Source organism: Giraffa tippelskirchi, chromosome 6 (assembly GCF_054371585.1).
Source record: "Giraffa tippelskirchi isolate mGirTip1 chromosome 6, T2T-mGirTip1v1.2.pri, whole genome shotgun sequence".
NCBI lineage: Eukaryota > Metazoa > Chordata > Mammalia > Artiodactyla > Giraffidae > Giraffa > Giraffa tippelskirchi.
This window is the reverse complement of record NC_137280.1, coordinates 63,216,990-63,242,446: the sequence shown is the minus strand read 5'-3', so window position 1 is coordinate 63,242,446 and position 25,457 is coordinate 63,216,990. Positions and strand designations below refer to the sequence as shown.

The window sequence follows — 25,457 nt, the reverse complement described above, 5'->3', positions numbered from 1 at the left end:
TCTAGACATACTTTTCAAGGTTGAAATAACAGAAGTTTTTGAATGCATATGAAGTATAAGGGGAGAATCAAGAAAGCTGAATTTTGTTTGCTTGTTTTTAAACTGAGTCCCTTGAAGAGTGGAATTGTTATTTGCTGAAATGGAGAAGGCTAGGGTGGAGTAATTCGAAGAGGAAATCAGAATTAGCATGTTTAATTTGGATGTTTCTAATATGAGGCTTCTATTCAAGCTTTCAAGTAAAAAAGCCCCCAAAATTTTATCCACCCTGTGAAATAAATACTACCATTAGTCCCATTTTTACAGATGAGGAATCAAAAGTTAAATTGTCTAAGATCACCAGCTATTAAGTGATAACAGCCTAGATTCTGATGATAGAAACTGACTTCTTGCTGAAAATCTCATCAGCCCCTCTTCCTGGGATGCTGCCTCCTGATCTCCATTTCTATAGATGGCCCTAACCAGCTATTAGAAAAATTCTCTGCACTAAAGTGAAGTCTTAAGATAGAGCCTTTTATGTAGTGGGTACCTGAAAATTAAGCTGCTGTCTCTGCCAACTTTTTCTTTGAATGATGTGCTAAAGCAAACCACGATGTAAAACCTTAAAGACAAGAGGAGGATTCTGCAGTTGCAGGCAGCTTAGAAAATGACCATTTATTGAGCATCTACATTAGTTGGCTCCAGATCCTGATTCTGGGGGTTCCACAGACAAACTTGCTTTACAATACAGTCTGTGTAACTCACTAGAGGTGATTTCCTGAAGCCCAAACTTAACTTTTCTAATTCTGTGTTGAGCAAGTAGATAATGTGTGTGAGGGTAATATCTCTGTAATATGTCTACACAGACCACGTATTTGGCTTTTTCACCCCAGAGGTTAGGCTTATTCCTAATAAGCCCAGTTAAGAGGTCCATTCTTAACTGCTTTAGTGGCCATAGAGTCTGTGTGGTTTTTCTATGTTTTTGTTTTTTGTCTATTCCCCACTATAGAAAGTACACTTCCTGAGGGCAGGGGTTTGTCTGCTCTGTTTACTGTTTAGGACAGTGCCTGGCATATAGTATGTGCTCACTGAATATCTTTTGAAAGAAGAAATGAATAATCCTCACTGTAATCATCCCTGGGAGCTTGGTTCTATTTTTATCACCATTTTACAGATGTAAAAACTGAGCCTTAGAGATATGGAGCAAGGTACCCCAAGCTACCCAGCAGCAGGAGGAAGAACCCAGTCACATGTTATGAAATAAATGTCAGTCAGTTCAGTTTAGTCACTCAGTTATGTCCAACTCTTTGTTGGACACAAATTTTCCACAGTTTGTTGTGATTCACACAGTCAAAGGCTTCGGTGTAGTCAATAAAGCAAAAGTAGATGTTTTTCTGGAACTATCTTGCTTTTTCGATGATCCAGCAGATGTTGGCAATTTGATCTCTGGTTCCTCTGCCTTTTCTAAAACCAGCTTGAACATCTGGAATTTCACAGTTCAACATACTGTTGAAGCCTGGCTTGGAGGATTTTGAGCATTTCTTTGCTAGTGTGTGAGATGAGTGCAATTGTGTGGTAGTTTGAACATTCTTTGGCATTGCCTGTCTTTCGGGTGGGAATGAAAACTGACCTTTTCCAGTCCTGTGGCCACTGCTGCGTTTTCCAAATTTGCTGGCATATTGAGTGCAGCACTTCCACAGCAGCACCTTTTAGGATTTGAAGTAGATCAACTGGATTTCCGTCAACTCCACTAACTTTGTTCATAGTTATGCTTCCTAAGGCCCACTTCACTTTGCATTCCAGGATGTCTGGCTCTAGGTGAGTTATCACATGATCATGGTTATCTGGTTATAGATGTAGAGCTGAGAAAACCCATAACTGAGTAGTAGTTATCTGATTATAGTAGTGGTTATAGTGTGGTTATCTGGTTATAGGTATAGAGTTTAGAAAACCCATAACTGAGTAGTAGCAGTAGCAGAGTCTAATAATTAAATCTTTCTGAGCTCAATGCCCAGTTCTATTTGATCTGTCTGCATCATAATTCCATCGTAAGTGGGAGATGACAGTAATAATACATCTATATTATAGAGTGGGAGAAGGCAATGGCACCCCACTCTAGTACTCTTGCCTGGAAAATCCCATGGACAGAGGAGCTTGGTAGGCTACAGTCCATGGGGTCGCTAAGAGTCGGACACAACTGAGCGACTTCACTTTCACTTTTCCCTTTCATGCACTGGAGAAGGAAATGGCAACCCACTCCAGTATTCTTGCCTGGAGAATCCCAAGGACGGGGGAGCCTGGTGGGCTGCCGTCTATGGGGTCACACAGAGTCAGACACGACTGAAGCGACTTAGCAGCAGTAGCAGCATATTATAGAGTTACTGTGAAGATTGAATGATCCTCACACTCAATCAATATGTAATTGATTCAATCAATTATATATTAGAAATCAATATATATTCAATATATATAAATCAATATATATTCAATATATAATACAAATATACTGCAATGTAACAAGTGCTATTATAGGTATTAGGTAACATTAATATATTTTTTTTTAACTGGTAACAGATATACACCTTGCTCCCATCTTTTACCTCAAACTTTATATTTTCCAGGTATGTACAAACTTTAGCAAGGTATTTGCTTTTATACATATTTAGCTAATTTTAGTGTGTCTTATATTACCCATTATGAAAATGGCTTTGGTTTAGTAAGCAGAATATGCTAGGATATGGTTGATGGGAAATTGTTTTGTACAACTTAGAAAACAGAAGAATCATAACAAAATCCTCTAGAGAGATAGTTTGATGAAGGTATAACCAGTACATTTTCAGGTTTTTATTTTTAAATAATAACCAGTCACTGATGCTTTTGAACTGTGGTTTTGGAGAAGACTCTTGAGAGTCCCTTGGACTGCAAGAAGATCCAACTAGTCCATCCTAAAGGAGATCAGACATGGGTGTTCATTGGAAGGACTGATGTTGAAGCTGAAACTCCAATACTTTGGCCACCTGATGTGAAGAGTTGACTCATTGGAAAAGACCCTGATGCTGGGAAGGATTGGGGGCAGGAGGAGAAGGGGACGACAGAGGATGAGATGGCTGGATGGCATCACCGAATCAATGGACATGGGTTTGAATGGACTCCCGGTGTTGGTGATGGACAGGGAGGCCTGGCGTGCTGCGATTCATGGGGTCGCAAAGAGTCGGACACGACTGAGCGACTGAACTGAACTGAACTGATGCATTAATGGTTCAGAGCAGAGAAATGATTTCTCTACGGCAAGGTGGATTGTATTTTCCTGCTACATTGCCTACTCTCATCTTTGATATTAAGCTGCCTCCCTTCCATCCAATATCTGTCAATCTAGCTTGCAAGAAAGAAGCTTCAAAACAGTGTGGAGGCTTTGTCATTTTTGTGGATGTGTGATAGGAAGATTTTGTGTGTGTGCTTTATTTGGTTGGAGCAATTTACTTTTTAGCCGAGCTGAAATTTAACTTGATATGATGCCCTGTGCAGTTAAATTCCTTAGCAGAATGGTGAGGCTCTTAAATACTTTTAAAGAGAAGGCTCTTGGAGTTGGTCCTTTTTCAGGTGCCCTGTGATGCCTTAGGCAGAACTGCTGTTTGATCTGTGCAAATCTCCCTCTAGCCTGGAAGTACTGGCTGGTCTTGGCTGAGGGGGAACAGGATTGTTCAACTAGATCACAGTAGAACAAATCCCAAGGAAACTTTAAAAACTCAAAAGTGAAATCTTATTATTGAGTGTCCCCAGCATCTTCTTTCCAAAAAAAACACAAAACACCAAAAATAAACAAAAAACAACCTTAGCTTGATGTGTAGATGTCAGAGATTATTAGCTAGGCCTCAGTAAAAAATTATTGCATTCATTCATTCACTCACTTATTCATTTAACATTGTTTATCATGAGTTCATTGTATGTTGAGTATTTTGCTGGTGACCGAGGTGTGGTGGCTATAAAATTAACAAAATTTAAAAAAGCACTTTCCTTATTTTCTTTATGAAAGCTGAGATTTCAAAGCACATGTCCCCCTAAAACCTCTTTTTTTCTCTTTTTAACAACCCATATTAAGCATCTTAATATGCAAAGAATTGTGCTGCTACTGCTGCTGCTAAGTCACTTCAGTCGTGTCCGATTCTGTGCCACCCCACAGACGGCAGCCCACCAGGCTCCCCCGTCCCTGGGATTCTCCAGGCAAGAACACTGGAGTGGGTTGCCATTTCCTTCTCCAATGCATGAAAGTGAAGTCACTCAGTCGTGTCTGACTCTTAGCGACCCCATGGACTGCAGCCCACCAGGCTCCTCCGTCCATGGTATTTTCCAGGCAAGAGTACTGGAGTGCGGTGCCATTGCCTTCTCTGAAGAATTGTGCTAGGCACTGTGAATATATGAATGTGACCCTCAAGTCTTAGTCAGAAGAAAGTTAGTGTATGCATTCAAAATTCCTCTCCAACAGGTCTATGATCTGTGGTAGGCAGATTTCTAAAATGCCTTCTTTCTCAGATGTTTAGTCCTTATCCCCAAGAATGTGAATATGGTGAGATATCACACTCACGATTCAGTTCAGTTCAGTCGCTCAGTCGTGTCCGACTCTTTGCGACCCCATGAATCGCAGCACATCAGGCCTCCCTGTCCATCACCAACTCTCAGAGTTTATTCAAACTCATGTCCATTGAGTCGGCAATGCGATTCAGCCACCTCATCCTCTGTCATCCCCTTCTCCTCCTGCCCTCAATCTTTCCCAGCATCAGGGTCTTTTCCAATGAGTCAGCTCTTCGCATCAGGTGGCCAAAGTATTGGAGTTTCAGCTTCAACATCAGTCCTTCCAATGATCACCCAAGACTGATCTCCTTTAGGATGGACTGGTTGGATCTCCCTGCAGTCCAAGGGACTCTCAAGAGTCTTCTCCAACACCACAGTTCAAAAGCATCAATTCTTCGGCACTCAGCTTTCTTTATAGTCCAACTCTCATATCCATATATGACCACTGGAAAAACCATAGCCTTGACTAGACGGACCTTTGTTGGCAAAATAATGTCTCTGCTTTTTAATATGCTGTCTAGGTTGGTCATAACTTTCCTTCCAAGAAGTAAGCGTCTTTTAACTTCATGAGTGCAGTCACCATCTGCAGTGATTTTGGAGCCCAGAAAAATAGAGACAGCCACTGTTTCCCCATCTATTTGCAATGAAGTGATGGGACCAGATGCCATGATCTTAGTTTTCTGAATGTTGAGCTTTAAGCCAACTTTTTCACTCTCCTCTTTCACTTTCATCAAGAGGCTCTTTAGTTCTTCTTCACTTTCTGCCATAAGGGTGGTATCATCTGCATATGTGAAGTTATTGATATTTCTCCCGACAATCTTGATTCCAGCTTGGGCTTCCTCCAGCCCAGCATTTCTCATGATGTACTCTGAATATAAGTTAAATAAGCAGGGTGACAATATACAGCCTTGACGTACTCCTTTTCCTATTTAGAACCAGTCTGTTGTTCCATGTCCAGTTATAACTGTTGCTTCCTGACCTGCATGCAGGTTTCTCAAGAGGCAGGTCAGGTGGTCTGGTATGCCTATCTCTTTCAGAATTTTCCACACTTTATTGTGATCCACACAGTCAAAGGCTTTGGCATAGTCAATAAAGCAGAAATAGATGTTTTTCTGGAACTCTCTTGTTTTTTCAATGATCCATCAGATGTTGACAATTTGATCTCTGGTTCCTCTGCCTTTTTTAAATCCAGCTTGAACATCTGGAAGTTCATGGTTCACATATTGCTGAAGCCTGGCTTGGAGAATTTTAAGCATTGCTTTGCTAGCGTGTGAGATGAGTACAATTGTGCAGTAGTTTGAGCATTCTTTGGCATTGCCTTTCTTAGGGATTGGAATGAAAACTGACCTTTTCCAGTCCTTTGTCCACTGCTGAGTTTTCCAAATTGCTGACATAATGAGTGCAACACTTTCACAGCATCATCTTTCAGGATTTGAAATAGCTCAATTGGAATTCCATCACCTCCACTAGCTTTGTTTGTAGTGATGCTTCCTAAGGCCCATTTGACTTCACATTCCAGGATGTCCGGCTCTAGGTGAGTGATCACACCATTATGGTTATCCAGGTCATGAAGATCTTTTTTGTGTAATTCTTCTGTGTATTCTTGCCACCTCTTCTTAATATCTTCTGCTTCTCTTAGGTCCACACCATTTCTGTCCTTTATTGTGCCCGTCTTTGCATGAAAAATTCCCTTGCTATCTCTAATTGTCTTGAAGAGATCTCTAGTCTTTCCCATTCTATTGCTTTCCTCTATTTGTTTGCACTGATCACTGAGGAAGTCTTCACTTAGATTACAGCAGTGTCTGAGTCAGGTGAGGGTAATCGTCCACCAGGTCTCGTGTTCAGCCATCACCTGTCTTATTGCTTGTGAGTCTGAGGAGACTATTCCTGTGTGCCTCTCTCGCAGCTGCTCCTTTGGGTCAGATGGAAGGGACCTGGGGGCTGTAACCCGTATCCTATCTGGGCGATCAGTAAAAGGAGACTCTGTCCAGAAGACTCCCAGTTACTGGAGGGATTGTTGAACAAACAGGGAGCAAGAACCCAAGAACTCTCAGTGTTAGCTGTGCATGTGATAAGAGGGAAAAAAATAAAAAGCCCAAATTCTCCTTTCCCTTCAAAAAATCCATTATGTCTACTTCTCTTCTATTAAGAACAGATTAAAAACAAAAACAAAAACTCAAAGTCCCATCTGTTCTGTGTCAACATTAGAAGTGGTACATTGTGTTTCATCACAGGCAGGTTTGCCATGGTGGTATTTTTGGAACGTGCTTGAAAACCCAGAGTAACTGAAAACAGATCTTGACCCTTCAGGACCTTTCCTGCTCCCTGTGTTCGGGTTTTTCCAGCAATTGATGTTTTTAATTGATTTTACTTGCTGATGAGAACCCTGGAAAAATAAGCAGATAAAGGCAGCTGCATAGGCACACAGGTAAGAAGAGCCCCAGGGCTCTCAGGATAGCATGGCAGTTTTCCTGCTTGAATTTGTTCTCTGAGTTCACAGCAGCAGTCTTGCTAGGCCTGCAATGTCAAGGGTTCATATTTAAGGGCTGCTATTTAAATCTGGTCACGAGGTAGGCATGTCTCCCTTCTAGAGCCTCCCTGGAGTCTCCCTTCTGTTCTTCCTTATCTCCCTCCTGGGATCCCCTCTGCTGGTCCGCTGATAAACACAGGTAGGCTGGCTCCTGATTTCTTGGCTTCCAGGCCAGAAGAGGAAAAGGCGGAGAAAGCCGTCTATTATGACTCTCCTCTTGCTGCCTTCCCTTCCTGCCCTGACCAGTTTGCCCAGTGTCAACTCCATGCCCCTCTGAGGATAGAACACATTGTTATATTCTGATGAAAAGGAAATGGCTGCCATCCCACTCATACCCTTCAACACTTGTTGCTTTCTGTGCACGCTGCTGCTCTCACACTGATGAGGGAAATCCTGAAAAATAATGCCAGCCTCTTTTCAAACTAGAGGTAGTGACAAAAGTCCCAGAGGAATCTCTGTTCAAAGGAGAGTCATAAAATCACTCAGTTGCATCGATTTAGAATGAACAGGCATTCAAGAGGACAAGTGATGATTGGACACCTTGACCAAGGTTTCGCCGTTCTCAATGCTGCAATTCCTGGCAGGGATTACTGATCCCTTAGGAAAAGAGGACTAGTTTACATTAATAGTCCAAGGACAAAATGGACAAGAAAATTTGAAGCTAAGAAGGTGGGCCAGGATGGAATGGTGGTCCAGCAGGAAGCCCAGTGATAGCAATGGAGAAAATAAAGATCCTCAGGGCTTCCTTGGTGGCTCAGTGATAAAGAATCCACCTGCCAGTGCAGGAAACATGAGTTCTTAGCTGGGATCCCTTTAATCCCCATAGAGATCCGATTCAATAAACTGGGTATTGTCTCTGCCTTCAGAACTATGCTTGCTCTCTGATGGTCTGCTGCGTAAGTCTTCTAGAATTGAAGGAATGCAGCAATAGTAGGTCAGTACATTCTTCAGATGACTACTGGTGTTTTGAACCAATCCTCACAAAAATGTCTTTGAAGGATGTCTTTGGTCAGACATTTCACACCTTCTCCCTTTGCCATAAGAAATATCTCAGAATACACATTCCCCATGTGCTAAGGATAAGACAGATGAGATTGCAATTACAGAAAGCCAAAGATGGAGTTTTATTCCTAAAATAACTCTTAAAATTCGGGTATAAATCTCACATAGATGATCAGAGACATCCCTGATTTGGGAAGACCCCACGTTCCTCAGAGCAACTAAGCCCATGTGCCGCAACAATTGACCATGTCTTCTAGACCCTGGGAACCACAACTACTGAGCGCATGTGCCACAACTACTGCAGCCCGTGTGCCTTTGAGCCTGTGCTCCTTAACAAGAGAAGCTGTTGCAATTAGAAGCAGGCCCACTGCAACTTGAGAGTAGTCTCCGCTCCCTGTAACTAGAGAAAAGCCCTGCAGCAATGAAGACCCAGCACAGCAAAAAATAAATAAATAATTTTTTTTTTTTAAAAAGGGAGAGACAGAACTATTGTGGCATTATGAGGAAAGAAGTGGTCTTAAAATATAATTCCTCAAAAGAGGTAGCCCAGTAGGTGGCCGAGGCTCATAAGTGGATAGGGGTAGAGGTGAGCTGATTTTGACAAATTGTGGACCAAGCACACTGGATGAGCTTTGGGATCTAGTGGCCAAGCTTATCATCCAACACGAGGGTTCTCTTGTCAGTGACTTATATCAACAAGGTCATCTTAGTAACCATGACGTGCATTGTGACAAGTTATGCAAGACCAATCTGATAATGGCACGATGTGGCAGCAAGAAGAAATGATAATTGACAGATTAGACTTGATTTCTCTCTCCTCTTGCTATTCAGAAGCAGAATCAACTACCTCCTCTTTTCTGGATGGAATGAACATGATGATGTATTTCTATAGCAATTGTTGGGAAGGTTTCAAGTCTTAGCCTTTCTTGCTAGTAAGTTAGGTGGGTATTCTGGTGGTTACTTTTTAAAAAATGAAAGAACTATAGCCATATATGGAAGTCACGTTGTTGAAGGAGGAATATTTTATAATTTCACCTCATATACTCTCAGCTTGATTGTGAGATTTATAGCTGAATTTTAAGAGTTATTTTAGGAATAAAACTCCATCTTTAGCTTTCTGTATTTGCAATCTCATCTGTCTTATCCTAAGTACATGGGGAATGTGTATTCTGAGATATTTCTGATGGCAAAGAGAGAAGGTGTGGAATGTCTGACCAAAGACATCCTTCAAAGACATTTTTGTGAGGATTGGTTCAAAACACCAGTAGTCATCTGAAGAATGTACTGACCTACTATTGCTGCATTCCTTCAACTCTAGAAGACTTACGCAGCAGACCATCAGAGAGCAAGCATAGCTCTGAAGGCAGAGACAATACCCAGTTTATTGAGACGGATCTCTATGGGGATTAAAGGGATCCCAGCTAAATTTGTGTTAGTGAAAGTGATTGAGCTTTAGGTTATCTTAAATCAGGCCAGCACTGCTGACACCAGTGGAATGGAATGCTTCTTGGTGCCTCTTCATGGCAGTGAGTGGAGGAGGGTGGGGGTGGATAGGGCATTGGAGAGTGAGCAGTCTTCTCTTCAGTGTTTGACTGATGGATTCTCCATATGCTCAATTTGGAATGAAAGTGATGGGCTTGAAGTGGTTTGGAAAATGTTTTCTCTGAACTGCAATTATTGATTCTTCAGGAGAAAAATAATGTTTTTTTCTTCTTTCCACTCTCTACCAGTAAGTAGTAATATTTATGCAAAGAAGGAAAGAATGAATGAATATTGACTATGCACTCAGAAGGCCTGGATTTTAATCCAGAGTCCACCATTTTTAATCACTCCTGTGTCATTGCTGCACTTGGGAATCTAATAGTTTTTTATCTTCCTGAATTGTGACGATCCTATCAATTTCTCAAACTAGTTGGGAAATTAGTTTTGCAACTAATTTGGGAAACTAAATTAGTTTCCCAAACTAATTTATGCACTCCATAAGGAGAAGGATGTGTCTGTATCTTATTCAGCTCAGGAGCTCATTGTTTAGCAAAAAGCTGCATTTGTTATAGCTTATTAATGAGAACATGGGCTCTGGAGTGAGATTTCTTGGTTTTACATCTTGACTCCTTCATTTCCTAGCTGTGTGACCTCAGGCAAATTGCTTAACTTCTCTGTGGTTTAGAATTAGGATAACGGTATAACCAACTTCACAAAATTGTGAGAGAATTAAGTGGAAAATACATTTAAAGTGTTTGGAACTGAAATATGGACTCAGCAAATACTAACTACCACTTTCCTTGTTATTATTGTATCAATTTTTTTAAGCTGAAGTATAGTTGATTTATAATATCATGTTAGTTTCAAGTGTACAGTATAGTGATTTAGTATTTTTCAATATTTGAATCAATATTGAATTTGAAAATATATTCAATATTTTCAATATAATTCAATAGATTATATTCCATTTAAAGTTATAAAGTAATGGTTAAGTTTCTTTATGCCTGTTATTATCATTGTTGGTAATATGTATCTGTCAGTGAAAACAACACTCCACCTCAGTGAAGCTGTTTTCTTATCTATGATCTCAGGGCTATGATACAATAATAACAGTAACAAGCTGAAGAGCTGTTGTGAGGATCAAATGAGACAACAGCTAACAGTCAAAATGTCTTTTTGAATACTGTATTTTGAAACTCTCTGGTACCATTATTTATAATATTAACTGTAGCACAGAGAGGAGAAATGATTTTTTTTGTTATTTATTTATTTTAACTTTACAATATTGTATTGGTTTTGCCATACGTTGACATGAAGTCACCATGGGTTTACATGTGTTCCCCATCCAGAACCCCCCTCCCAACTCCCTCCCCACCCCATCCCTCTGGGTCATCCCGGTGCACCAGCCCCGAGCACCCTGTATCATGCATCAAACCTGGACTGGCGATTCGTTTCACGTATGATAATTTACATGCTTCAGTGCAGTCTCCCATATCATCCCATCCTCGCCCTCTCCCATAGAGTCCAAAAGACTGTTCTATACATCTATGTCTCTTTTGCTGTCTCGCATATAGGGTTATCATTACCATCTTTCTAAATTCCATATATATACATATATGTTAGTATACTGTATTGGTGAGAAATGATTTTCACAGTGTGATTCCACAGTGTGAGTGATGCAGACAGAGCTGGAGTATTCTTGGAACTTCCTTCTGTTCCCAGAGTGTACTGCTTAGCTGTGGTGCACATAGCCAAAGCCTCTGGGATTACTGAGCCTTTTTCACTATTTACATTAAGATACAGCCACAGGTCTTTCAGCAAAACATTATGTTTTAATCAAAGCTACCCTGGCTTTACTGTGCTCATCCTCACTGCCCTTGCACAAAGGTCTGAAAACTCTGCCTTGATTTCTGAGATGCTCGATATCAACAGTCAACTCTTTTTTAAGTGCAGACTGGATGCTCTGTGGATAAATTGTAGTTGGTACTATTGAGTATCCAGAAGAGGTAGAAAAGGGCCTAAACTAGGAATCGGAACACACGAGATAGAGGTGTAATATTTATCACTTATAAATCATAGTGCCCCAGACAAGCCCTATTGATTATTTGGTATTCACTTTTCATATCTATAAATTAAAAGCTATCAGATTATTTCTAAGATTCCTGCAGAGTGAATGTCCTTGGAGTCACAAGTCCTGTGTTTTGTCATTCTCCTGCACTATGACCTTGGGCAAGTCACAATCTTTCTTCCATCTATAGTGTCCTTATTTGCACAGGACTTTTTCCTGAAACAAACAATCTTTTTGCTGCTGATATGTCAGTCACTGTATCAGGCAATGGAAATGTGCGTATATACAAAAACAGGTGTAAACACATTGGGCTTCCCTGGTGGCTCAGTGGTAAAGAACCTGACTGCCAGTGCAGGAGATGCATGTTCAATCCCTAGGCTGGGAAGATCTCCTGGAGAAGGAAATGGAAAACTGCTCCAGTATTTTTGCCTGGTAAATCCCATGGTCAGAGGAGCCTGGCGGGCTACAGTCCATGGGGTTGCAAAAGAGTCCGACACGACTTAGTGACTAAACAATAACATACATACATTAATACATGTTGATGCCTATTTTATACAAAGAATTAAGTCATAGTTCTTTGCGTACATTATTCAGTGTAACCTTTATAACAAGTTTATGAGAATGACATTTCTGTCCTTATTTTACAGATGAGGCAACTGAGTCTAAGACAGAGTAACGAACTTGCCCAAATGGCAACCTTAGTATAGCTAGGGATTGAACCTAATGAATCTGACTCCACCAGGCCATGAGGTTACATAGTCACCTATCAAAGATAAAGGAAGCATCATATCTTCCCTAGGCTAACCTCACTTCTTTTGTATTCAGGTTATTCAACTAGTGGACATTTAGGGAATTTTGACTCATTGGGTGCCTAGATTTTAGCCTGAAATGTAACACAAGAGTTAGCTGGATTCATGGGAAGTTGCAAGACTATTCCTGTTCATTGGGCATTCTACCTCTGAACCCAGCAGCATCCTGAAGTGTTCTGCCCTTTTCTTTGTTAGGATTTTAAGCAATTGGCATGAATGAAGGCGTGAGCTGGACAAATTCTCTGTGACATGAATTTGGAAGGGTTGGCAAATCTACCAAATGACAGACTTAAAATGAGAAAAGATATGACCTGCTAAGAACTTTATATTATCACATTATCACATTTTAAACTTAATTCTCAGTAGGACTATTATTATCTCCATTTTATGCACAAGGAGACCCAAGCTTAACATAGAGACCATCTAAAGATGACACAGCCTGTGAACTGACCTTTTTTCCCAAATAAATTTTATAGTCAAAAAACCCCACAAAAACTACAAAAACCCAAACCTTGCAAAGCTGACACACAACATTCTTGTCATACTTTATTTACTCTACTGTCAGCATCTTAAATTATGGTGATATACTTACCAAACTAAGAAACTGGCATCAATACACTATTATTAATTAGATTCTAGCCTTTGTATTGATTTTACTGTTTTTTTCCCCATTAATGTCCATTAATGTCTAGGGCTGCTACAACAAAGCACCACAAACTGGGTAACTTAAAACAACAGAAATTTATTCTCTCACAGTTCTGGAGCCTAGAAGTGCAAAATCAAGGTGGTCAGAGGACCGTGCTCTCCCCAGAGATTCTAGGGAAGAATCTTTCTCTGCCGCTTCTAGCTTCTGGTGGTTTCTGGTAATCTGTGGAGTTCTTTTGTGCTACAGTGTGATACTTGTGTCTCCTATAAATTCTTAAATTGAGATCCTAATGCCCAGTGGAGATGGGGTCTTTCAGAGGTGATTAGGTCATGGGGACTCTGCCTTCATCAATGATGAAATTGATGACCTTATAAGAGAGGTCCAAGAGAGCTTCCTCACTCCTTCTGCCATGTGAGGATGCAACAAGAATTCTAAGAAACAGAAAAGAGCCCCTTACCTGACCATCCTGACACTTCGGTCTTGAATTTCCAGCCTCCTGAAGTGTGAGAAATAAATTCCTGCTGTTTAAAAACCACCAGTTATAGCCTGAACAGGCTAAGACACTTGGCTATAGTTGCATCAGTCTAATCTCCACCTTCAACTTCACATGGGCTCCTCTCCTTGTGTCTGTGTCTCTGTGTACAAATTTCCCTCTTTTTATAAGGACACCAGGCATACAGGTTTTATGGCTCAATCGAATAAAGTATAATCTCAACTTAACTTGATTATATCTCCTTGTTGTTCAGTTGCTAAGTCTTGTCCAACTCTTTGCAATTCCATGGACTGCAGCACACCAGGCTCCTCTGTCCGCCACTATTTCCTGGAGTTTGCTCAAATTCAGTACATCGAGTCAGTGATGCAATCTAGCCATCTCAAGTTCTGCTACCCCCTTCTTCTATTGCCTTCAGACTTTTCCCGGCATCAGAGTCTTTTCCAATAAGTTGGCTGTTTGCATCAAACAGCCAAAGTATTGGAGCTTCAGCAACAGTCCTTCTAATGAATATTCAGGGTGATTTCCTTTAGAGTTGATTGGTTTGATCTCCTTGTAGTTCAAGGGACTCTCGCGTCTTCTCTAGCACCACAATTTGAAAGCATCATTTCTTTAGCACTCAAACTTCTTTATGGTCCAACTCTTACATCCATACATGACTACTGGAAAAACCATAGCTTTGACTAGATGGACCTTTGTTGGCAAAGTGATGTCTCTGCTTTTTAATATGGTCTCTAGTTTTGTCATAACTTACCATCTAAGGAGCAAGCGTCTTTTTAATTTCATGGCTGTGTCACCATCTGCAGTGATTTTGGAGCCCAAGAAAAGAAAATCTGTCACTGCTTCCACTTTCCCCCCTTCTATTTTCCGTGAAGTGATGGGACCTGATGCCACAATGTTAGTTTTTTTAATGTTGGTTTTCAATTCAGCTTTTTCACTCCCCTCTTTCACCCTCATCAAGAGGCTCTTTGTGGGACTAATGGTTAATAATCCATGTTTCCATTTCCCAAGGCACTGGTTCGATTCCTGGTTGGAGAACTAAGACCCCACATGCCTCACGATGAGGCCAAAAAGCAAAAAAAAGTCTTAGGGAGTGGGACATCCATGGTGGTCCAGTGACTAAGACTCCAGGGCCTGGGTTCAATCCCTGGTCAGGCAACTAAATGCCACATGTGACAACTTAAGATCCTGAGTGCTGCAACTAAGACCTGGTACAGCCAAGTAAATTAAAAAATATATATATATATACATATATATATATATATATAGAGAGAGAGAGAGGCTCTTTAGTTCCTCTTCACTTTCTGCCATTAGAATGGTATCATCTGCTTATCTGAGGTTGTTGACATTTCTCCCAGCAGTCTTGATTCCAACTTGTGGTTCATCTAGCCTGGAATTTCACATGCTGTATTTTGCATAAAAGTTAAATAAACAGGATGACAATATACAACCTTGTTGTACTCCTGTCCTAATTTTGAGCCAGTCATTTGTTCCATGTCTGATTCTAATTGTTTCTTGACCCACATACAGGTTTCTTAGGAAACAGGTAATATGGTCTAGTACTCCCATCTCTAATTTGTTGTGATCCACCCAGTCAAAGGCTTTAGTGTAGTCCGTGAAAGAAAAGTTGATGTTTTTCTGGAATTCCCTTGTTTTCTCCATGATGCAATGAATGTTGACAATTTGATCTCCTGTTCCTCTGCCTCTTCGAAACCCAGCTTGCACATCTGGAAGTTCTCAGTTCATGTACTACTGATGCCTAGCTCGAAGGATATTAAGCATAACCTTACTAGCATGTTAAATGAGTGCAATTGTGTGGTAGTTTAAACAGTGGAATGAAAACTGATCTTTTCCAGTCCTGTGGCCACTGCTGAATTTTCCAAATTTGCTGACACATTGAGTGAGTCCCTTGGACAGGAAGGAGATCCAATCAATCCATCCTAAAGGAGATCAATCCTGGGTGTTCATTGGAAGGACTGATGTTGAAGCTGAAACTCCAATACTTTGGCCACCTCATGCGAAGAGTTGACTCATTGGAAAAGACCCTAATGCTGGGTAGGATTGGCGGCAAGAGGAAAAGGGGACGACAGAGGATGAGATGGTTAGATGGCATCACTGACTCGATGGACATGGATTTGGGTAGACTCTGGGAGTTGGTGATGGGCAGAGAGGCCTGGCATGCAGCAATTCATGGGTTGCAAAGAGTCGGACACGACTGAGCGACTGAACTGAACTGAACTGAGTGCAGCACTTTAACAGCATCATCTTTTAGGATTTTAAATAGCTCCACTGAAATTCTGTTACCTTCACTAGCTTTGTTCATAGTAATGCTTCACAAGGCTCACTTGACTTCATACTCCAGGATGTCCAGCTCTATGAGTGACCACACCATCATGATTATCTGGGTCATTAAGATCTTTTCTGTATAGTCTTTGTGTAATTTTGTCACCTCTTCTTAATCTCTTCTGCTTCTGTTAGGTTCCTACCCATCTTTGCATGAAATGTTCCCTTTGTATCTCCAGTTTTCTTGAAGAGATCTCTAGTTAGATTGTCTGGGTTTGTCTGATGTTTTTTCTCATGATTAGTGTGGGCTTAAAGAATTTTGGGAGAGAATACTATGGAAGTCACACGCCCTTGTGAATTGGCCTTTAAAGTTCAGAGCTCAGGTTTCAGTTATAAAACATATAACTATAAAGACAAAACATTTCTTAGAATCACCTGTACTGTTGGCTTACTCTTTTCCCTTTCTTTTGGGGGCCTTGCATTGCATTGGACATATAACTGGAGGCCCAGTAAATTCCTGATAAATTGAATGATGCAGGATCTGCTGTCACCTGCAACCCCAAATCCATTACCTTTCCCCAGATGTGGAACTGCTACCTTCCCTCTCTCATATACATGACAAACCTATGCACATTGCTAATGTTAATTTACATTTTTTGAGATCCACTAATATATCAGTGATCACTGAAGACATGGAACTCGACATGACCCCTTCCTGGGAGGCTTGAAAATCCAAATGGCAGGAAAGCAGAGGTCACCTGCACAAGCTGAGTTGTATATAAAGATTCCTCAGCTTCTCAGGGCCCAGATGAATTGACATGTGGGAAAATTAGAGCTTGCTCTTCTCTTGAAAAGGTGGATTATGAGGATTTAAATCCTCTCTTAAGTATTAATGATAACCAAACAAATCTCTCTTATTAAACACACCTCAGCCTTCACTTCAATTTAGTAGAAAGGAAAAGTAGACATAAATTAGTGGATTAAAATTTTGGAATTCTAGGCTCGCCTTGAATTTTTTTGCTTGCTTATTTATATATTTACTCATATATTAATTTATTTATCCTGAGAGTGGGCAGGCTGATGCACAACGGGGTGGCGAGAAAGAGTACATCATTTGGAATTAGCAGAACTTTTTGTAAGTCCCAGGTCTCTTATATTACAAACTGTACCTAAAGCTGACACTCAGTTTCCCCAGCTCTAACGTCAGAATGACACATCCTACTGCGGCACTACTTTCAACTATTCAGCACTTACTCCTCCATGTTTGGAGACAGTCCCTTACGTCCTTTCAGGACACTACCCACCCCTATTGGATTCAGTCTTATTCCAAAAGTCCCAGATTCCGTACACCGAAGAGTGGACACATGCCTCAGTTGGACTTCCTGTCCTGGGAAGTGCTGTAAGGGCAGAAGTGACTGTGGTGAATTCATTCCAGAAGAGGCATCAGGAAGAGGCTCTCCATTGGTTCCTGATACCCAGACCCCTGAGAATGATTAACTTCCATTTATTTTATTTTTTCACAACCCAGGTTCTTCCTCTTTCCCTTGCATTCTGTGAGACTCCTTCCTGTTTTCCCCTGATTCTGTCTGCTTGTAGAAGACACAGTTAGTCTCTGTTGCCTGTGGCCAAGAGCCCTGATGCATATCCCTTTAACTTTCTCAGAGCTCTGCCCCGATCTAGGAGCTGTTCTTCCCTCAACTCCCATATTAGTTTGTTTATCCATTCCTGAGAGCTTATGTAGCTCCTTCCCTTACGTTCCCAATATTTTTGTATTACCCTTGTCTAGCCATGAAATGGATAGTCCAGCATACTGGTTGTTATGGGATAGATTGCGTTATCCCCAATTCATATATTGTAGTCCTAGTGCCTAGTACCTCTTTAAAGAGGTGACTAAGATAAAATGAGGGCATTCAAGTTGGCCTTAAACCAGTGTGTCTGATGTTCTTAGAAGAAAAGGAAATTAGAACATACACAGAAAGACACACACACACACACACACACACACACACACACACACACACAAGACCATGTGAGGACACAGGGAGAATATAATCATCTCCAAGGCTAGGAAAGAGGCCTTAGAAGAAGCCAACTCTGCCGACACCCTGATCTTGGACTTCTAGCTTCCAGAACTGAGAAGAAATAAATTTCTATTGCTTAAGCCACCCAGTCTGTGGTAGTTTTTTTAGTAGTTATGGTAAACAAATGCAGTGGTCAAAGATAGAGACTCTGGGGTGAGCCCACCTGGATTCATATCTATGCATAACCATGGACAGGTTACTTTACCATGTTGTGCTAGCATTTTTTGGTGGTGATGTGAAGAGAGAGGGCATGGAGGAAGACAGCAGAAGATGTGCTTGGTCAGTTGGTTAAGTCTCAAGAGGAAATGAGAGAAAAGGACTAGGTATGTAGTTTCCCTTTCCATATGGCTGGTCTTCTCAAGTCACCTTTCCTCCCTTCCGTATGCTTTGCTAGTGGAGTTTCCTCCATACAGGAGGAGCTGTCAGGGATGGGAAAGAGGCTCCCCTCTTAATAAGATAATGGTGAAAAATAAAAGAAAAACACTTAAGAGCAGAAAGGAGTTGCATTCACATGCTTTGGATGAGTCACCTAACCTTTCTAACTGAGTTTCCTAATCTCTAAAATGGTGATAATGACCCCTGTATCTTACAGCACTGTTGCAAGCAACTCAGGGCAGAAAAAACCCTTCTCCACCAGTTTATAAATTCCTTAAAGGCAGGCACTCTGCTTATATTATTCATCTTTTTATTACCACTTTACAATTCAAGGCTGGATACATGGTAGGCATTCTGCTTCTATTTGTGGATGACTAAGAAGTGGATGTTGTTATTGAGGGAGAGAGTAGACACATGGACAACTGCTCAGAGCTGAGGTTGCTGTCTCTGGGTTTTATGTGCCAGCCCCAGGCTAGTACAGGCGATGCCAGAGTAGGATTTAAGGGTCAGGATGGAGCATACACTTAAAACAGTGATAGAGAAGAATACATATAGTTTTCTAAATCTAGAGTTTTCTGCTTGAATGTTCATGTCTGGAGTGGGTGAGAATTCCTAAACCAATTACAGTGAATTAGTTGTAAATGAGGGAGTGTGTCCATTGGGTTGGAGTTGGGGGAGCACTATTGAAGTTACCTCTCTACTTTATATCCCCCACAAATCCTCTAACAGATACACACACACACACACACACACACACACACACACACACACAGAGCAGCCCATCCATACATTACAGCAGACATGAAGACATAAATATGGACAATTTCTCTGCTGAAATTTACTCATTGCCTCACTATTCCTATGGGGTAAAATTCAAATCCTCATTCTCATATTTAAAACCTTTGCATCAGGCTCCCTGCCCACTTGTTTATCCCACTTCCTCCCTCCTGCCTTGCATCCCAGAATCAGAACACTATTTGCTCAGCCTCCACATATTTGCACACGATTCGCCTTCTGCCTAGATTTGTCTTTTTCCACATGTCTGCCTGGCAGACTCTCCTTTTCACCCTCAGCTCCAGCATCTCCTCCTGACGTGCAGACCATGTTGGTCCCCTCCATCAAAGCTCTTTGCACCAAAGTTTAATCACTTGTTTCTATATTCAGCTCCCACATTGAGCCTGGGTCTCCCCCAGAGCAGTGTCTGCCATCTTTATCTTTGCACCCATAAGTTTCAGCAAATCTGATGACCAAGTGAACAACTTTTCCGGTTTCCATTAATTGAAAGTTTACTATGTGCCATTCACTTTGCTAAACAATTTGCATACACACATATCTCATTTAGCCTCCTGATATGAAGAAACTAAGGCTAAGAGAGGCTAAATAACTTTCCTGAAACCTTCCAGTGATTAAATCAAATGTGAGGTCTGGGACTCTGCAAACTGACTCAGCCATATGTCAAACATTTAATGAGCATCTACTGTGTTCAGGATTAGTTGTAGGGTTTACTAGTTTTAGCACAAAATATTTTAAAGCATCTTCTTTTTAACTAGCAGGGCTGGGAGAGGAAAGGTGATATCATTTATTCAGAAAAGTCAGAAATCTAAGCTAAGGCAGAAAAGAGGAAGAAGACAGAGGAGAGGCCAAACTGATGAACACTCCTGATGGGAAGGTTTCTTTGCATTCATTCCCATAGGTGAGAAAGAAGTGGGCTTAACAGCCCCAGAAGAAGGGCCCTTAGTACTGAAAAAGGAAGCTCTTTGACTTCAAGATGTGGAATCTGTCAATGAGGTAAGTTGTGGTTCTGTCTCTGATGTTGATTGCTGGCTTTTCTGTGATCCAGGGCTCAAATGGTGTAAGTCAATGAGAAGTACTACTCGAAATATTCTTTCCACTTAAAAACATAATTTTAATCATAGCAACCAATGCACAGGTATCCCAAATTGATACCCCTCCTCCCATCCTCCACTCTTGGCACAGGCTTCTGCCCTTCTCCGGACCACTCCCAACCCCATTTCCCTGGCTAACTGCTTACATTCCTTCAGGCTCAGTTCATGAGTCTCCTCCTCTAGGAAGGCTTCCTGATTCTCAGGTTTAGTGCTCCCATTTTGCATTTACTTACATCATTATATATTCCATGCATGCATGCATGCATGCTCAGTTGCTTCAGTCATATCCAGCTCTTTGCGATCGCATGGACTATAGCCCGCCATGCTCCTCTGTCCATGGGATTCTCTAGGCAAGAATAGTGGAGTGGATTGCCATTCTCATCTCCAGGGGATCTTCCTGACCCAGGGATCAAACCCGGGTTTCCTGTGTCTTCTGCATTGCAGGCAGATTCTTTACCCACTGAGCCATCTGGGAAGTCCTTACAAATACCACTTACTCTCAAAAGTGGATTGACTTTGACGTTAATGATGCCTAAGTTTTGGGACCCTTCCCCATGTGGGTCTCTCTGGGTAGGTAAGCATCATTTATGACATAGAATGTTCTGTGTGGTGAAGAGAAGGCAGTGAGCAGTCAAGGAGAACTTATATGTATGTTTATTTATTGTAAATTGTGCAAAGGGATCTCAGAAGAGGGATCTGCATCTGAAAAGCTTTAGATTTTTGTTGATTGTTCTCATCCTGAATAAATATTCACTCATTTACTTCTGGTGGAGAAGGAAATGGCACCCACTCCAGTACTCTTGCCTGGAAAATCCCATGGACAGAGGAGCCTGGTAGGCTGCAGTCCATGGGGTTACGAAGAGTCAGACATGACTGAGCAACTTCACTTTCACTTTTCACTCTCATGCATCGGAGAAGGAAATGGCAACCCACTCCAGTGTTCTTGCCTGGAGAATCCCAGGGACGGGGGAGCCTGGTGGGCTGCCATCTATGGGGTTGCACAGAGTTGGACATGACTGAAGCGACTTAGCAGCAGCAGCAGCAGCATTTACTTCTGAACCTTTTGTGAATTGGTCTTAATATTTTTGTTTTCCAGAGCACCTCACTAAATCATGTAAGCTTCAGGCTCCACAAAATTTAGATCTTTATTCCACTGCCCCTCCCTCTGCATTGCAACTGCCTCCATTTCTTTCTCTCTCCCGCTCAGAGCTGTCCCTCATGCTTCATAGATGCTGTATTACCTTTGTGTTTTTAGGGCACAGTTACTAACATGCAGTCACTGATCCTTGAGCATCGTTGTGGAAGTGGAAGTAGTCGTGACAGGCCTGGAAGGAGCAAAGCACTGCCTGGTCGTTTCATTTGTCAGCGAAGAGCTGTCTCTCTCAGATCCTTCTCTAGACTGTTGTCTATAAATTTAGGCAGCTGATTAGGAATAGCTCCAAGGTGCCTGAGAAAAGATTACCAATAAAAAGGCTAAATCCTGAGTCATCAGGGAAAGATTGTTATGTTTTGTTTTCTCAGTTTAAAATCAAAGGGGAAGTGTGTTTTTTTGGTTTTGAAAAATATCCTTAAAATTAGCATTTCCCAAACCTTGACAAATTTTCATTCATTTGTGGAGACTGCCCCTTCAAACAACACTGACTAAGCATTAAAGCATGCTGTGTGTTCTGGTTTCTTCTTTCAAAGCATTTTTAAGCCTTTTGAGAATAATATACAGGACAGTCGCCTCCTCTGTGAAGCCTTCTCTAATTCCTAGCAGACTCTGAAGAACTGATTCCTTCTCCCTTAGGAGGGAATAGTGTGTGTGTGTGTGTGTGTGTGTGTGTGTGTGTCTAGGAGGGAATTGTGTGTGTGTGTGTGTGTGTGTGTGTTTCTAGGAGGGAATAGTGTGTGTGTGTGTGCACATGTGTGTGTGAATTGTACAGGTTATGTGTTAAGTACCATTCTAAACCCTTGCATATATAAACTCATTTAATCCTCACAAGAACCCTTTGCTGTGTTATCGTGTCCCCAGATTTCATGAGAGGCAGTCGGATTTGGATACCCACTGCTTCCTGTTTGAGTATATCTCTGTTTCACCACTTCTCTGTCCAAAGTGACATTGTCTGAAGACCAGCTGGTAAATGTGAGCTCTCTGGGTTAGGTGCTGCCTCTAGGTTTTGTATCCCTTGGGGGAGGGGTTGCCCAATGGGTTGAGGAGAGAAGAGTTCAGCAGGTGACCAGGGCCGGTGAATCAGTTCCTTCAGGGATTCATCACTGTTCCTGAGCAGAGGATGTAAGGCTCACTGATCCAGTCCTTTAACACATACACAGGGGGCTACACTAGATCCCAAGTCTTCCTTTTTACATTTGTGAAATCTGAAAGATACCATGTGTCCTTTACAATCCAGGAGTAAATTTAGGAGCGCTTTTTAGAGAATAAAATATGTCATAGATTCAAAGTATTTTAATAATTAGCAAGGCTTTAAAAACACATAAAAAGGCTGCATTACAACATCACCAACTAAATTGTGTTGCACAAATCAACTAATATTGCTGGACCAATTCATTCATGTAATGCAGTTATCTTCCCTCTTAAATCTATCCATTACACTGTCATCAGTATAATCCCCCTTTTAAGGCAACAAGCTGTAATAAACTCCATTTTGCCTCTTTGGGGCAGTTCTAACAATAACAAAAATGCCCCTAATCCTTAATGAGAACCTACTTTGTACCTGGCACAGGGCTGGTTGGGTTGGCTGAAAACATAGCAATGCCTCTTGGAATAATCTCAACCAAAGTACTTAACCTCTGAGACCTTCAGTTTTCTTTTCTGTGAAACGTGGATAGCACTCATAGCTACAGGTGTGCTAGATGCAGTTGTGCAAATTGTAGAGTGAACAAAAGCACCGAATCTAAGGGAACACCATATACATCACTGGTATGAGAGACTGGTATGCTTACTGCCCACAGTTCCTAGCAGATTCTAACAGGGTTTCTCATTCTAACAAAAATAGTTTATTAGGACAATTTTCCAACAGATGGAACTAAAGTGTCTTGAAGAAAGGGAGGCTTTTATTGCTTTATACATAGGCAAAGAGCAACCTCATGTGCCTAACTCTTAGGTTCATTATGTGGTTTTATTGAATAGATGTGTAGAAAGCACGTAGAACCCATAAGAACAGTTCATAAATGGTAGCAATTCTAATTTTTCTGCATTTTCGGAAGTTATCCCCTTTATCATATTGCAACCTTAAAAGGAAACTATTTTTAATCTCCTTGTTTTACAAATAAAATGAGAATTGGAGAGACTAAATAATATGTTAAATGTCAACTAGGTGGTGAGTGACTGAGTTTAGGATCCTAATTGAAGCTTGTCTGCTTAAGCCTGAGCTGTTAACCACTGTGCTTAATCTCTCAGTCACATCTGCCTCTTTGCAACCCCATGAACTGTAGCCCGCCAGGCTCCTCTGTCATCGGAATTCTCCAGGCTAGAATACTGGAGTCGGTTGCCATGCCCTCTCCAGGGGATCTTCCCAACCCAGAGACTGAACCCGGGTCTCCCACATTGCAGGCAGATTCTTTACTGTCTGAATCACCAGGAAAGCCCTGTTAACCACTGCCTTGTTCTGTTCTATGTGTGTCAGGGAAAACCTTGCCCCCTCCATCTGCCTGAGTTATGACCACTCCCATGGCATCCTCATCCTGCAATATCATGGGAAAGACAGGGCAGCCAAGTCCACTCTTTATTGCTCCCCAGAGTTTCAGTATAACTTGTATTCCCTCCATAGTATCCTAGCCTCCAAGGGTTCTTCTCTGCATAGATAGGTTAAGACAGTTTTCTGGAACCTGTTCCTGGCTTACCTTTACCCGCACAATCCCCCTGGATTCTACTTGACCTTCCAAGGGCAGGAGTTGGAAAGGGGGCTGGGAGGACTGGAAATGGATTGCAAGCCTTTTTTCAATCCTGGCCCTTCATACTACCTTGTTAAGTGAGAAGGAAGAGCATAGAGAGAGGAGACTCAGGATAACCTCTCTGAGTAGAAGGGAACAGTTGTCCCCGTCTGATTTCTGCTTTGAACCCTTACTCCTTACAGTGAGTCTCTGCTCAATCCCATTTTCTTTTTCCTCATTCCCACTATTACATTTCATTGAGTCCTTGACATTCATTTCTTCTTTAACTCCCAGCAAAATACTTCTGTGCTTGAGGAGGAATCAAGGTAGGGAAAGTGATGAGATCCTTGGGTTTCTCTAGAGGTAAGGAGGGTATGGCAGCTAATGCTGGCATTGGAAGCCAGGTCCATGGGTCATGCAGATGAATGTAGTACAAACATATGCACGTATGTACTTGGATTGGCACAGGGCAATGGACAAAGTAGTGGAGATATGTTTTGAAAGTTTCTTTAATTTTTTGTGTCTTTAAAAATTCAAGAGACTTTTCTATTCTCTTGCTGGTTATATCTATTTCTCTTAATATAGACATAATTTTTCAGATTTACAATCATAGAATAAAGTCAATAGATCAGAAAGATGATACAGTCCTGAGACTTCGTGTATAACTTTTGTTGTGGTTAATTTTATGTGTCAACTTGGGTAGGCTATGGTGCCAGCTGTTTGGTCAGACAATAGTCTAGATGTTTTTATTTTTTAGGTAGGATTAATATTTACAGTCAATAGACTTTAAGTAAAGCATATTATTCTACAGAATGCAGATGGGCCTTATCCAATCAGTTGAAGGCCTTAAGAACAAAGACTGAGATTTCTTGAGGAAAGTCGAATTCTGCCTCCAGACTGCAACACAGAAATTTTATCTGAATTTCCTGGCTTGGGACTCAAGACTGCAACATCAGTTCTCACCTTCTTACCTGAATCTCCAGTCCGCCAGCCTGCCCTTCAAATTTCAGGTTTGCCGGTGTTCACAATCATATGAGCCAGTTATTTTAAAATGCATCTCTAACTTTCTCTTTCACACCCACAGAACACACACACACACACACACATGTTTCTGGACATGTGTATATAACATAAAGATTTCTGTAGGCCAAACAAATATGTTTATACATCTATCTCCTTTTGGTTATGTTTCTCTGGAAAACCCAGGCTAATAACACTGCTTGATACAGAGAGTCTCAAGAATATGTTATTTCCCCGATAGATTATACCAGTGACAACAGAGAAGCCCCATGTATGAGTCACATAGACTGGCTGCAGTGGCAATAAATAAACCCTAAATCTCAATGGCTTAACACTATACAGACTTATTTGTCCCTCTTATCACAGC

At 41.3% G+C, this 25,457-nt stretch overlaps 1 long non-coding RNA gene across 2 annotated transcripts in view; it reads left to right on the top strand.

Moving 5' to 3' along the window:
• Window positions 1-25,457, top strand: part of LOC145511222 (uncharacterized) — a 257,499-nt gene that overhangs the window by 15,727 nt on the left and 216,315 nt on the right. For both annotated transcript variants that reach the window (XR_014057674.1, XR_014057675.1), the window contains exons 2-3: window positions 20,005-20,099; window positions 24,882-25,080. This is a non-coding gene — a long non-coding RNA (uncharacterized LOC145511222). The remainder of the gene's footprint in view (window positions 1-20,004; window positions 20,100-24,881; window positions 25,081-25,457) is intronic.